Genomic DNA, 15795 nt, shown 5'->3' on the forward strand with positions numbered 1-15795 from the left:
TCAGAATAAAATGGACAAACATTTTAGGTTACCATCTGATCCTAATTTGAAGAAGAGCCCTGCATTGCTATACTCAAAAACCCTGGCTACACTAATTGGTGTCTTCAATCTCAGAACAGGTAGATACTTCACAGACCTTATTTCACTGCATCTGATCTTGTAAATGCGACAGGTACCCCGTATGGTTTATACGGGGTAGACTATACCTACTTTTGACAAAACGAAAGAATGAGTTCATTTTGGGGCATTTGCACCACAATAAAGCCGAAAGCTTGCGGCTGAGCGACCGACGCCAGTTTGCCTCGGCTCCCTGACCATTCCCAGGGTTTACTGAAGGGGTAGGAAACGGAGGCCCTTTCAGCGCAAACACAGCAGCCCCAGAGGGACGGGGGAAAGAGCAGGGTAAACAATTGATTGCGCCAATAAAAGGTTAAGTGCAATCTGCTGTTGAAGGGTTCGAGTGGTTTCCCTCCAACATTAAAAGTCCTTTGGGCGCTCGGGTCCGGCCTCGTCTGTCTGATAGGAACTTGTGCGCTTTCACAAACCCGCGCGTCTCACTGATCCCACAAGGTCGACAACCTCGCACTTAAGTACAAAATCCATGTTTGTGATCGGTCAGATTTGGACCACAGATACTTGAGACACAAGGCTGCTTCCCCCTTGCATTTACCAACCAACAAACCAAACCAAGTCTTTACTGTTTCCCCAAATGGTTACCGCAGCTTCAACCGGTCCTTAGTGAGCAGGATTCTCTGCAAGTACAGCTAGGGCCACATTACGTGATTTTTGAGGCCAATTTGGCAACGATTTGAGATCGGGTCGTGGTAGTCCGGGGTAGTCACGCTGTAGAATCATAGTGGTCATCAATATGTGTGTGTGTGTGTGTGTGTGTGTGTGTGTGTGTGTGTGTGTGTGTGTGTGTGTGTGTGTGTGTGTGTGTGTGTGTGAAAGACTCAAATCTGTCTCGATAGGATCCCAATCGGCCAGGTCAGGATTCAATCGAACATGTTTGATTTTATCAGGGCTAGTCTTTCCAAAATCCTTTAATGAGTGCACGTAAAAATGGCAACGGCAACTTTTCAACAGCTAATGAGATTGTGCGCCTGCACGATGGCGAAGGCAAAGAAAACAGCAAAACAGGTGAGTGCGGACTTCTGAAAATGGAGGAGCGAATTGTGGCAAGTTCGCCACACAAACACCCACAGTAGTGAGCTCTATAACATCCATGACTGTTTTGTGTCGTAATATTGCGAGATATTTTGCCGCTCGTGAAACTCAGATTGTCCGTTCTCTGTCTTTAGACCTGTGCTCCTCAAAGACAGCAGTTGCTATGAGCATATATGCGCAGAAGAAAATCTGCAAATTTCAGTTGCTAAATGTGCGCTGCTCCATCTTTACATTGTCTTTCAAGATTAAAAAAGAAAATCACGCAATGTGGACAAGGCTTTAGTAAAAATCCCAACTTATGTCACGGCCCTGGCCATAAATATCCTTGTGTTTCCATGTGTTCCCCTTTCCTCCCGGTCTCCTGTCTCCCCCTGTCTGTCTCTGTGTCTGTATGTCGGTGTGGGCGTGGCGTCTCGTCCTCACTCTCCCAGCTCCCTGCTCTATTGGCCTGATCCACTTGCAGGCAACCAGATCATCATCTCCTCTGCTCCAGTATTTCAAGCCCAGCGCTTCACCCACTCATTGGCAGGTTGTTGTTTCACCCCAGTGGCAGTACACGTTTCAGGCCAACTTAATCTCAGTGCAGTCTTTGTGTCGTGCCATTCAGCATACAGTACGCTAACCCGTCTCTCCGCGTCCCGGGATCAACTCACTCCTGCCTGCTATCCTTCCTTCCTGCCTGCAAGCCGCCGCCGCGCTTCCGTGCGCCCGGCCAGCTACACACCTGCATTCCCCGTTTTCCCTCCTGCTTCCACCGGATCCCTTTCCCCTTCTTCACCCCTGACCAGAATTTGCCAAGCATAATTTTTTCCTTTTCACATCTCTGAGTCTGTGTCCTGCGTTTCAGTCCCCCCTGAGTTCATAACAACTGAATAGGATTAAAAATATATATAATAAAAATAATTGTTCACTTCAAGGAAATAAAAATGGCCCAAAAAACATCTAATACCTGAGGAAAATAAAAGAAAAAAAAAATGATTTGGGAATGTTGCAATTATTCAAAGACCCACAATGCAGCGCGCTTGGCCATGTCTTCAGGCTATGGACTACAGGGCGAAACCAAAGAACCTCAGATGAATGGAGATGGAAAATCTATGTAAATGATCAGAGGTGTATGTGTATAAGTCACAACATTGTATTGGGGCTAGAGCAGGGAGGTTTTTTTTCCCCCATAGGGTTAGGGTAGACAACCATCACCATGCTGCATTTTGGGTAAGGGGACTATCAATCAATATGAGAAAATAAGGAACAACAGTATTTAGATATAAAATAATAAATAAAGGTCAATCAAAGACGGTTTCTAGCTCTAGAAATATTATTATTATTATTAGGAGAGATAGATAGATAATCATTGAAAGAACTTCGGTTAATACATGAAAAAAGTATGTATGATATAAGCATTGATCACAACCTGATAAGTTGGGTGTGTGTTTGTTTTTGTGTGTGGTGATAGTTTTGTTGTTGTCATGGCAAAGGGATGCTGATGCAGGGATGATGGATGAAATCCAACATAAAAAAAAACCAAAAAAAAAAAACGGACGAGACAAAAACTGTCACAGACCCCTTCGGCATCTCAAAACCAAAAGAACAAGAACCTGAGAAGAAGAGGAACGGGGGGGGGAAAGGAAAGGGAGCTGACTCAGAGAGAGAGAGAGAGAGAGAGAGAGAAGATGAACGAGTGAGAGTAAAAAAAAGGAAAGACAGTGCAGATCTCACCATCAAACAAACACTGGAGCTGGACTTCCTTTTCTGAACAGATAGTGACAGAGAGGAGGAAGAGGAACAAAAACAAGGAGTCATCGGGAAAAAAAGGGAACCAATCAAAAGTCAAAAAGTAAAGCAGCCAGTTAGACCCCTCCGCCCACAAAAATAAATAAAAGAAAACAGGTGCAATGCTCCAACATGAACAAATGGGAGACAAAGAGACATAGAGAGAGGAAAATAATATAAATTTTAACATTAAAACTAAGGAAGGGGATGTATTTTTTTTCAAGTGTGTGCAGAATTGTATGTGATGTTTCGTTTGAATGTGTTCTGTATTTGCATGATTTTCTGCTTTAGATGGCTTTTATGTCATTACAGAATTATCATTTTTTTATTTGACATTCATTCAGGCATGTGGGGAATGAGGATTTTATTTGGGCCCTTGTCGATTGTGCCGCTTCACTGCATGCACTGAGACGTCACAGGAGCTCAGGTCAGTATCGCGGGGGGGTGTTTAAAAAAAAAAAAAAAAAAAAAAAAAAAGCAGAAATTTAAAAGCCTTCCTGTAAACTGGTCTTCTCCTGCAGTAAACCTCTGTTAAAAATCGTTGTTTTTGTCCGTTACTTACACAAAGACTCTAATTGCTCGCTCAAATTACAGGTGAGGAAAAAAAGGGATTTCAGCCTTTTTTATTGACTTACTACAGTAGATATGGTTATAGACCTTAAAAGACACTTGACAAGGAAGCATGAAGTTAAATACTACTGCCAATCAAAGAACACATTCCTTCTCGGAGTCATAAGAATGGTTGTTAGAAACAGACATGAGGAAAAGAAAGAAAGAAAGAAAGAAAGAGAGAAAGAAAGAAAAAGAAAGAAAAGAAGAAAAATTCAGAGGTAATTGGTCAACTTACCTTCACGCCGTCTGACTTTTTGTTAAGTAAACTTTTGCAAGCTGAAAGACAAGAGACGAGAGAGAGATAGTGAGGACGCCGGCTGAAAAGTAATTCCTGCAACAAAACCGCGAGTGGCAGAGTTCAACCTACGGGACAAATCAACAGTAAAAGATTGTGCAGCGAAGGTTTAAGTCTTAAGCGACTTGGCATCAAACGTTGGAAACTGGATTTTGGAGTAAAATTGCTGAGTATAGAATCAAACAGTAGGGAAGAATCTTGAGATAATTTTGAGTCTTGCCTATCTTTCTTAATTAGGAGGGGTTGGGTTTTTAAGCATTTCCTTGTTTTTAAGCGGAAAATCCCTTCAAATGCCCTGAAATGCACGTTGGCAGTGATTCTTCTTAGCCTCGCAACCTTGGTGCTGCTCAGCTATACTAACAAAAGAATAGACATTTCAAATGACGTCAAGCAAAATATTCCAAACTAAGGTGCCACTAAATAAGCTATTTTTCTAAATTTGGTGATAAGTGCTCGGTAAATGCCAAAATAAAAAAATTAAAAAAGGTCAAATAAAGCCTACAACATGTCTTCCGTTCACAGATATCCCTCAGCTAAGAATCCTGCATGCCTATTATTTCATCACACCATAAAATTCAAGGCAAGTTTCCGCTTTTAGAGACTTGCCTATAAGCAGACGTCAAAAACAAATTTCATCCATGCTCCTGACCAAACCTTGACGCAACAAAACAAAGAAAGGAAAAGACTCCCATAGAAACACAGACGTAAATTAAATGACATCAAAAGGGACAGACTATATATGTAAACACACATGCAAACGAGCATTTGCCGCATACGCAACCGCACCGTGTGCACAATAGATACACTCAAAACCATCTTAAAACCAGGTTTCATACTGTAGATCCACCCTTACCTTCCATTGAAAAAAGTAGGAAGGAGGACAATGATGGCAATAAAAATACAAAAAAAACCAAATAAAGACATTTCAACATCGACCTAATTCAATCTGAAACAGTGTCTGCAGGCAAAAAGAGTTTGTCCCACGGGGCTCGTTGCTTGAATTACTTCCACAGTTCATGCTATGAGGATGGGTTGTGGGGGTCACATCCAAAAGGCTGGGCATGCAACTCGCACAGCAATCGTGATATTCCAGCACGCAGCTTCGCCAGGGGGCAGTTTGTAGGGCCGAGTAGGAGCCCCGCTCCCGAAAAAATACTCGGATGACACTGTAGCGTGAGGCACCTGCTCTGTTCCTACTTTCACACGTTGCGAAACAAAACAATAACTCACTGCCCCGCGCTATCCTAGAAGGAACACAAAAGATGTCAACCGAGGTGGAAGTTTTGATTGTATGTGTGCCTTACTTCAATCATATACCGCCTTCCACTTTTACGAGCAGATTCTGTGGTCACTGTGTGAAGAAAGATTCTTTATAAAGAGGGCCGAAAGGGAACGTGAAATGTTGTGAAATGAGTCTGTGGTACATAAAATGTAAAGTTTGTTCTATTTACAATATAGTACTTTTTGAACGTGAAAGAGGTTTGCTATTTAATTGTTGTTGTTTAATTAAGACATTAGATAATGTACAATAAATATAGTGATGGTAGTTATAGTTCCCCTGTTATCTCTGTAACTAAAGTATAGACAGGTAGGGAAGTTTGGACTCAATCATATCTAACAATAAAAAAAATCTACTCCACTTGGTATTCCAGGGACATCAAGAGAAATCTCATCAAATGAGGTCCGTGGCCTAATGTGAATCAAATTGAGGGTCCTTGATATGAAAAAGGTTGACATAATCAGTAGAGAGAAAATGGCTTCCCTTGCAGGGTATTCATGCACCAGAACGCAACATGTTTGGGATACGCTGTATGCCGGACTAAGTTGTGTCCTGTCTCATATTCAACAATGCAGAAGCCAGCCAGCTCGACTTTAGACGAATAGGATCATTACTGGCACACAAACACAGTGAGCTCAAAAACTACTGGCAGAAGTGGGCAGCAGCGTATGGACTTAAATATAAAGGTCAGGGACACATAGTCAAATGATCTCCAAAACTCCCATATCATTTCAAGCAGCAGTTATTTAAGGAGGAAAACACTTGGAGGAATCACGCAAAGTCCATTTTGTCGTTCAAAGTTGGCCTCATGTCGAACAGCCGATGAGCCTGTGGCCCGGGCGGTCATGTGACTGGCATCAGCCAGTATTATCCTTTTCACACAGAAACAAGAGAGCAGGAGAGGGAGAGAGAGAGAGAGAGAGAGAGAAAGAAAAGGGAGATAATAGAGAGCTCTTTGCAACTTGTGTCCCATGCAGGCCGGCAGACTGTACAGTGCACGCACACACATGCGCAGCTGGCCTTCAGGCCAGAGCCATGCGAAGGGAGGACTGCAGCTGGCGCGGGCAGGCATCCACTGGGCGACAGCCAGGTACTGGGGGATTCAAACTCATCTCATTCAAAGGAATCACATTCACCACCAGAATGGAGGCCAGTCTTTCTTCTTTTTTTTTTCTTCTGTGATCCAAAAGTATTACAGGACACAATTTACGTCCAGAACCAGTTCAAGTAATATGTGAATGTCAGAGAGTCAGAGAGGCATGCTCTGGGATTAGTTGAATGGAGCTGTTAGAATTATTAATTACCAATTATTAATTATTAATTATTGCGACTGATCGCAATTATATGATCACATCGCAATCACTTTGTTTTGATCGCAAGATTCCACAGTCTTATGTCCAAACTTAAGGGGAATTTAGAAAGCAATGTTAGAAATATCGCAATTAATAAAATGTGAATTAACCGTGTTTCCGTCACTCGGCTTCAGAAAAATTAACTGTCTACCTGAACATTTACGTTCCGCGTTCCGATGTTCGACGGCAATGAATGGCTGTTCTTGATAAGATGGGTGCGTATTAATACACGGTTACACACTTATATCGTGATCATGGCATAAAATGCACAGAAAAAGACGATTCGAGACGAATTGTTAATCACAATTGATTCTATGACAAATAAATGTCAACTAAAATGTCCTGATTCTGACAGGCCTGGTTAAATGGCCACTACAGACACACATGACATAGCTGGTCCTTTGAAGAGAAAACTTTGTCAGAGCACATGCTCAGGTGTGTGTGTGTGTGTGTGTGTGAGTGTGTACATTATTATGCGTATCACAAGGGAAGCCTCAATGGTAAACTGATTACTGTATGGGAGAAGTCTGCCAGCAGGAGAGCCGGCGTGCGAGGGGTGGATGGGGGGGGGGGGTGCAAGCAGCCCGGGTCGCATGCCAACAAAACCCAGGACGAGGTTGGCAGCGCCAGGCTGGATCAGGCCCCGCCAGCAGACGTACCTTCCTGTGCCAGCGCGGCCGTGCTGGTGGTGGCAGCAGGACTGGTGTGCTGCCGTCCCACTATTGGACAGAGAGGTGTTCAGTCGCAACGGGCGGGTAGGTTTTTTGGGGGGCTGGAACGGGAGCCTCCCTAAACCCTGACAGAGTCTCACTTTCTGCTCTAAGGAAATCTTTTCTTTTTGTCATCAAGTTTTTTGAAGATTGGCGCCAGGCACCAGTCGGTCCACGACTTATTCTGTCAAAGTGTGTGTGTCGCCATGTGGAGCATCGGTGATATTTCGACCTGATTGGCTGCTGAATTCGGCCAAAAGGCAACCTAAATCCAAAATTAGAATTAATAGAAAATAGCTTTCGGTCCAGGGCCACCCTCCTGATGTTTCTATTTGAAGACGTGGTGGTAGCGGTGGAAACCCTCTAAGAAAGTCCATGATGCGCCGTGAATGAATGGCTCAATCTTGAATAAATATACCCAGAGATCGGAATGATTTCGCCGTCGAGCTTGATCACATTACTCAGCACAAACTAGATCCTCAAGTACTCGCTTATTCGTTTATGAATACTCCCCCAGTGGACAAGTACGAGACAGCTCATTTGTGATTGTGCCTTACAGCGGCATTAAAATCGACTAAATGTACAGGCGCTTGGATGGACTGTATAAGTATGAGCTACCTCAATATTTATGCTATCTGCTGTAACAGGACCTGCGTCATGTGGTCCACATGATCAACAATGTCCTTACCTGAAAAGTTCCTGGACACCAGCATAGTTGTCAAGATGGCACCCTGAAAAGACACAAAATAAGATAAGCTGTGCAAGATAAGATACTATTTTACCTTATGTTATTTGTATTTGTCTGTGTGTGTGTGTGTGTGTGTGTTCGTGAGCGTTTGTGCCAACACTCACTTTAAGTTTCCTCCTGGCATTGAACTTGCGCAGGCATTCCACAGTCTCTTGGCGATGCATCATGGAAGCCACGGTAGAGCGTTGCTGGTTTGTTAAGGAGGAAGACATCATCAGCTCATCACTATTACAAGTCAAGATGTCAACCTAGAGCATCAGCATCTTAAGCGGCAGGAAGTTAAACAGTTCCGACCCGTTTGCACCTCGTCTGACTTCAGCAGCCTTTTATTTATCCTCACCCTTCTGGTGTGTTTTGCAAGAGCGAGGGCGATAGTGTTGCTAAATTTCTTCGTCAAATTGTTAAATAAAGTCTGATCTGATGAACTTGTTAAACTCATTGTCTAAACAAAAAACAGGAGAAAATAATCATCAGTGCCTGTGATTCCTATGAAATAAATCTTCAGTTGTGGTCGTTCCCAAAGAGAAGCTTCAGAATTGAATTGCTTAGATTGTTTGTCTGTCTGTATGTGTGTGTGTGTGTGTGTGTGTGTGTGTGTGTGTGTGTGTGTGTGTGTGTGTGTGTGTGTGTGTGTGTGTGTGTGTGTGTTGTGTGTGTGTGTGTGTGTGTGTGTGTGTGTGTGTGTGTGTGTTGTTCTCTGTGTGTGTGTGGACATCCGGGGGGTGGTGGACTTACGCAGACCCAGGGGTGTTTGAGGGCCTGGTCGGCGGTGATCCTCTTGGCTGGGTTTATGGTCAGCATCTGGTTGATCAGATTCTTGGCCTCCGGGGTGACGGTGTCCCACTCTGGAGACGGAAACTAAACGAGAAGAGGAGACCGGACAAGTGATGAAAAAAAACTGAAAGTCGAAAGAAACTGTATAGGGGATGAATTTTATGTTTCCCAGCCTTCATAAATGAAAGAAATAAGTGGTTAAAACCTACACGAATGAGTGGCAGGAAGTTTGCTCTGAAGCCACACTTGTCTTTTTACGACAAAAATCAGTTTCCTTGTGATAGTTCATGTGAGCTGCCGTGCATGTGGTGTCGACATCGACAGGGAGGAGGGGTTCTCCAGCTCTATTGTTTTATCATAAATTCCTCTATTTCGGCTGTGGCAACTTGCCTGATCGGAGGCCAAAAGGTCAAATTTGTGCATCAAGTGTAAGTAAAAGGGAGTTAGAGAATATCAATTGAGGCATCCTCTACAGGCAGGTTTGACATTTTTTCAATAGCACCATCTAGTGGCTATAACGAATAAGTAGCTTTCGTTCTAAGATAAGCAAATGTACTATTTTCAACATTGCGAAAAGGAAATCCAAAAGTAAAAGGAAATGTTGACTGTTTTGGCACGTTGCACACAAAATCAAAGACAGAGTTAGAAGTACGGTGGAAGCTACTCGTACAAGATCAATAGTTTTCAAGACGCCTACGCCATTACAAAGGCAATTTCTTTCCTGTGCTCTTATTATGCACATTCATTATATGCGCTTGCTTCCAATCATTAAAATTAATATGGGTAATAAATTCCAGGCTCCCAGAGGATGAGCGAGAGAGATCTGATATCAGTCAGTGGTGTCGCTTTCACGGAGGGCATCACTCTGGATGAAGATGAGTCATGCAATATGAAGCAGCAAGTCATTTAAAACCAAAACTAAATTGAATTTCAAAATCTCTTGCACAACTTCATTTGGTGCAAATTCACAGATATGATTTTAACCAAGTTCTCAACAAAGGAATCACAGTACATAATTCCAATTGGTTGATCTGTTAAGAACTTGTGTTTCAAATTTTATGCAATGAAGACTTCTGTGGTTCTCGTTGAAAGGGGATCGGGGCTGAGGTAGTCCACCTCAAACGCCCCTTTTGCATGTTTAGACCCTTTATTCTAGACTGTTCATTATGACCTTTACTCTCTCACTCCATACTGGGGCTAAGGACAGCGACCCATCCATTGATTAATCGATTGATTGGCAATTAGTTAATTTATCCCTTTTTTCTGTTCACACACCGATTCCTGTTCAAGGTCATTGGAAAGTGGAGACGATCCCCTCAATAGGATACCGGCGCATTTTAGGATTACACACATGACACAAAGCAGTGGGCTATTATGGGTGTCATATTAGCCTTGCAAGCGTGTCTACTACATACTACTAGAGGAATCCAGTAGTATGTAGTAGGTAGTGTGTAGTATGTAGTGTGTAGCCTGCAGTATGTAGTATGTAGTGTGTAGTATGTAGTCTGTACAGTAGTATGTATAATGTAGTATGTAATGTGTAGTGTGTAGTATGTAGAAGGTAGTATGTAGTGTGTATGTGTATGTAATGTATACAATGTAGTGTGTAGTAAGTCGTCAACCATTTCAAAAGACTTCAGTTAATATGCCACAAGGGTCTGCCAAACCAACTCAAGCACATCTCAGGGCACGACCCCAATGGCCACACACACACACACACACACACACACACACACACACACACACACACACACACACACACACACACACACACACACACACACACACACACACACACACACACACACACACACACACACATGTAAATAAATGAATACTCACATCATAGGCACCAGCCTTAATCTGTTGGTACAGTTTGTGTTGGTCCTCATCCCAGAACGGAGGGTAGCCCACCAGCAAGATATACAGGATCACACCTAAAATGTGCGCACAAGCACACACACACACGATGTACATAAAGATGTAAAAACATGTACATCTGTATGAATATGCTAAATATGCAAAGGGAGGACAAAAGTAATTCTCACAGCCCCCCCCTCCAAAAAAAAACAATGTTACATATTTATGAACATTTGTTTTCAATAGAAAGCACGCACGCACGCACGCACGCACGCACGCACGCACACACAGAGAACAGACTGACCACAAGCCCATATGTCCACCGGCTTGCCATAGGGGTCCTTTCTCAGCACCTCTGGGGATAGGTAGCCAGGAGTGCCTGCAAAGCCTGTCAAAAACATACAAACACGCACAAAAGTGTTCAATATGTTGCTAAGGAAAGAATCCCTCCTTCCATCTTCTCCAGACATGCTAACATTGTATTTTTTTAAAACTTTTTCACCTGGGTAAAATCTAGGCAAGCGATTAAAATTAAATAACGTGTGACAGACCACGTAGATCTACCAGTGATTGGAATTTTTTTTTGATTGGATCCTTTGATGAAGTCAAAACATTTCAAATTATATTGCGGGTTATATAATAAAAGTTTAGATTCTCACTTAAATACGTAAATATGTAAACAGGTAAACAACAAACAAACAAACAAACAAACAAACAAAGTTTTTCCCGCACGCCATTAGAACTGTCAACGCTGACCTCACCAGGGGTCCTCACTGAGCCATACACTAGGCTCCACTACCTACTGTACTGTATGTAGCATACTGTACCGCATACTGTATCACTGTTCAGGGTTGTTCGTGATGCCGTATTGCTGCGCCGTACTGTTGTATACTGTGCTGTATTATCCCAAACACTACCTCACTCTTTTCACATTCACATGCCACTTTAATTCACATTAATTCACATGCCACTTTAAATGCACATATCTGTATATACATAGGCATATTCCTTCTATCTATTCCATTTTATTTCAATTTATTTTTATTGTATTTTATTCTATATATTTTTATCTTATTCTATAATTATTCCACTTACTGTATTACGTTTTAGGAGTCAGCTAGTCGGTCTATGAAAGGAATTTTCTACTTTTTATTTTATTTTTTATTTTTTCCTACGACATATTGTGTGCTATCACCGGGTGCGTTGCATTACATTTCACTGCATATATGTATGAAAGTATGTATATGTATGTGACAAATAAAAAAATCTTGAATCTTGAATCTTGAAACAAACAATATATAATGAACAAATGTAATGCATGTGTTATTTCAACCAGCAGTGGTGGTATTCTTGTGTGTGTGCGTGATCCCTTACCAAACCACGCCTGCTGGTCCCCCTGCACCTCGATGGCCAGGCCAAAGTCTGCAAGCTTCACTGCTGCACCCTTCATCTTACTGGCCAAGAGCAGGTTCTCTGGCTACAACAGTGAATGGTACACACACACACACACACACACACACACACGCACACGCACACGCACACGCACACAACTGGATGAAATTTGAAGTTCTGTCCCTACACCAGAGTTAATAAAGTGTCTTACGTTTATCAATCTGAAAATGGAATCAAATTCAAAAGGTGAAAGTGTTTTTGCGTGCAGCAGCTTTTAATATCCTCGCCGCCTCTACAGCCCCCTATCTGTGATGGAGGCTCTCGCAGCCAGTTGACTTATATGGAAGTAAAGGCATTGTAGTTAGAAAGGGATACAAGATGTTCCCCCCAGAATAATTTATATTCGTCAACCAAATAAGTAAAATAAAGAGCTTTTATCAAGTCAATGTACATATTAATCAATCATCAAATGACAAAGACATGCTCTGACACTTAGAGTGGGTAAGCGGTGCAACCGTTTTCCAGTAAGCTTTTAGTCAGGCCTTTAACCGTCTGGCCCGGCAAAAAAAACATAGCAGCGCTCAGCTGACCTCATGGCCATTTTACAGTTTAGATATACACTACAGAGTCTCTGTTTTTTTTTTTCTTTCGCTCTCTTGATATCTCAGACAGCATTATTTTTGTTGCCTTTTCTGTGTTTAATTTTCATCGCACACCAGGAGCACTAATTTACTTTTGTTGCACTCGCACAGTTACAAATAAAGTTGAATTAAATGGAAGCAAATTGGAGTGCGTCATCAGAAAAGAAGGAAAGCTTTGAGTTATAAGTGATGATCGTGTGAGGTAGGGAGGGCCATGAAATGAGAGATAATGAAAAATAAGATGCAGGGGTAGAAAATACAACAGCACTGGATGATAGATTACCCAGGAGTGAAAGAGGGAGACAGGAATATGGACAAAAGAAAGATAGATAGCCAGATAAAGATAAATAGAGGGGAGGTGGCATAACAAGTCCCCTAGGCTGGCACTGCTGCAGCCGGGTGACATCACCCTAGTTACCATGGTAACCTAGACTACCACCAACAGACAGCACTCTGCCCGTCTCACTCTGTCTGTCTGTCTGTCTGTCTATCTATCCGTCTTTGTACTGGTTCTTATGTCTTCTGTGTGTGTGTGTGTACTGTATTTGTGTGTTTGACACCATTATGGCCAATGTTTTGCTGATCTGATTAACTTCCAGTCCCACCCTGACTTGGTGCCATAAATGACAATGAGTATGTTGTTGGTAATTGGTAAGTGGTAATTGGTCCATCGCTGGTTCTTGGTTGACGAGACAAGTCAAATATTAACACAACTATCTCCAACAGCACATCTTCGACATCAGGCCAAAAACGTCGGCAGAGGGGTAGCTGACATGGCTGAGAAGGTCAGAGTGCTGCGGCGTCCGCCAGGGGTGGGCGGTCCTGCTGTTTAGGGATAAAGCATCACCAGTCACCATCTAACCCACCGCCCGGCTATAAATAGCCGCCAGACTGCCTTCGTCACCGGCACAGCAGGATGGGAGGGAGAAGACGGTGTGGGGGTGGGGGTGGGGGTGGGAGGGCGGTGAGAGAGAGACAGTAAAAGAGAGAGGGGGAGAAAGACGGGGAGATGGAGGTGGGATGATCATCACCCGAGACACAACTACAGAGACTCATAATTTGCTTCAAACGTCACGGCGTGACGTCTGGGAGGCAGAGAGAGAGAGAGAGAGAGAGGCAGGGAGAGAGAAAGGAAGGTCTGAAGGCAAAAATAGAGAAAATATGCTACAAATAGCTGTACAAGTGGGTTCAAGTGAGTATGCGCAGGCTTGTGATCGTGCTTTCCCTTTTGGAAGGAACACGTACACAAATAATAATAAACTCAAGAGATTTGCAGAAGGCTTACGATTTATTTCTCTTTGTATTTAAGTGCACAATTGTTCCTCGCTTCATTGTGTTTGGGTGTGCGTGTGTGTGTTTGTGTGTGTGTGTGCGTGCGTGCGTGCGTGCATTGTTTCTGTGACATGCGGTGACGTTGTCCAGTGGATGGTTGGTTGCCGAGGATACGATGACTCACCTTGAGGTCCCTGTGCACAATGTCATGTTGGTGGATGTGGCTGACGCTCTCCAAGATCTGATTTATGCATTGGCTGGAGAGAGAGAGAGAGAGAGAGAGAGAGAGAGAGAGAGAGAGAGAGAGAGAGAGAGAGAGAGAGAGAGAGAGAGAGAGAGAGAGAGAGAGAGAGAGAGAGAGAGAGAGAGAGAGAGAGAGAGAGAGAGAGAGAGAGAGAGAGAGAGAGAGAGAGAGAGAGAGAGTTGGGGGGTGGGAGGTTATGGTTAACATTAACGTTACCTTTGAAACCACTAAAACGAAAAAAAATCGAAACCGTCACGTGAAGAATTTCAAATAAAGTAACTCCTCAACAGATTATTCCTCATAGTTGATCAAAAATACGAGGCGATAGCTGTTGTTTTCCTCTTGGCACTGGTAACAGTAAAACAAAACAGTAAAACCAACCAAACGGACACAAGTCAACTCATGTTCGACTCGAGCACTCAAAGAGTTTCGAGAAGTTGGAAAAACTCTGGACTGGACAGTTAGAAGGACATCGTAGACCAAGTAACAGAGAGAAGCCATTAGTGAAATCAGATGAACTGAAAAAGGGAATTTTCCAGGAAATTTTGAGACGTTGATCGTGCCAGTGGTAAACGCTAGCTTTCTGGCTCACATGCTCGGCTGTTTTCCAGCCGTCGGTCCAGCTATCCATCCACCCGTCCATCCAGGGTCGACCCTCTGCTGCCCCGTTGTCAACCACGTCAACCACTTCATATCCAAAGTGCATGTCATTCCAGGTACAAATCATCCAAGGCACCCCACAGAAACCGACCATGGGGGAGACCACCGAACACTCAACACAGGATCCCATGTTGTGAACGTGTGATGGAGTCCCCCGGGAAAGGGTCTTGGCGCTTCGGTGGTTTGGTGAATGCGCCATAAGCAGTCATGGCTGTGGATTTAATCAGTGCACATCCGCGCTCGCGCCTTCTTTCTCCGTATTTACTGTACATTTTTCTCCTCGAGCGTTTCCCTCGTTCTGACAACAGAGCATGGGATTGCCCGGGGACCGGTGCTGTGATTTTGCAATTTCTCAGAGTCACCAAGCTCTGTGTTTCAGTGTTTGAAAGTGCAAAACATTTTTGTTTGCCCCCAAAGAGAAGAGTCAAGAGAGTGAATTTGCCAAATTATATTTCAGATCAACATACTTATAGAAACTGAGAAGTAGTCAAAAATACACAAACATAAAAAAAAAAAGATTCAATCCAATATATATATAATAAAAAATATATCATTTTCGTTTTTGCTCTTTACTCAGGTTTGGACAGCAATCTCACGATGATATTGGCGGGGTCCATGAGGAAACGTGTGCGTGTCAGTCACAGGTGAGATGGATTAGCCTGGCGAGCCGGGCCACGTACCTGGCGTCCGCCTCGCTGTAATACTCTCTGGCAACAATGTCCTCAAACAGCTCTCCTCCCGTGACACTGTGGGCGGAACACACACACACACACACACACACACACACACACACACACACACACACACACACACACACACACACACACACACACACACACACACACACACACACACACACACACGCACACGCACACAAATAAGCGTGTTAATGAAAAGTGCTGCGTTTGCATCCGCTTGCGTTCCCAAGAGACCATATGTTCGGTTAGAGATGATACAGCGCTACCGCAATGGGACATAAATGTCTTTTCTGTGAGAACGAATCCAATGAAAACTATTCA

General features: G+C 43.3%; 1 pseudogene across 1 annotated transcript in view; it reads right to left on the bottom strand.

Annotated features, from left to right (window-relative positions):
• Positions 1 to 15795, bottom strand: part of LOC307242241 (calcium/calmodulin-dependent protein kinase type II subunit gamma-like) — a 62969-nt pseudogene that overhangs the window by 12560 nt on the left and 34614 nt on the right. Inside the window, exons 5-14 of the transcript XR_013844773.1 lie at positions 15457 to 15522; positions 14057 to 14129; positions 11942 to 12044; positions 10872 to 10955; positions 10550 to 10644; positions 8669 to 8791; positions 8038 to 8121; positions 7874 to 7916; positions 7135 to 7194; positions 3785 to 3825 (exon numbers count right to left, since the gene is read on the bottom strand). The product of XR_013844773.1 is annotated as a calcium/calmodulin-dependent protein kinase type II subunit gamma-like (transcript). The remainder of the gene's footprint in view (positions 1 to 3784; positions 3826 to 7134; positions 7195 to 7873; positions 7917 to 8037; positions 8122 to 8668; positions 8792 to 10549; positions 10645 to 10871; positions 10956 to 11941; positions 12045 to 14056; positions 14130 to 15456; positions 15523 to 15795) is intronic.

The sequence above is a fragment of the Zeus faber genome, assembly GCF_960531495.2.
Source record: "Zeus faber genome assembly, chromosome: 16".
NCBI classification, from domain to species: Eukaryota; Metazoa; Chordata; class Actinopteri; order Zeiformes; family Zeidae; genus Zeus; species Zeus faber.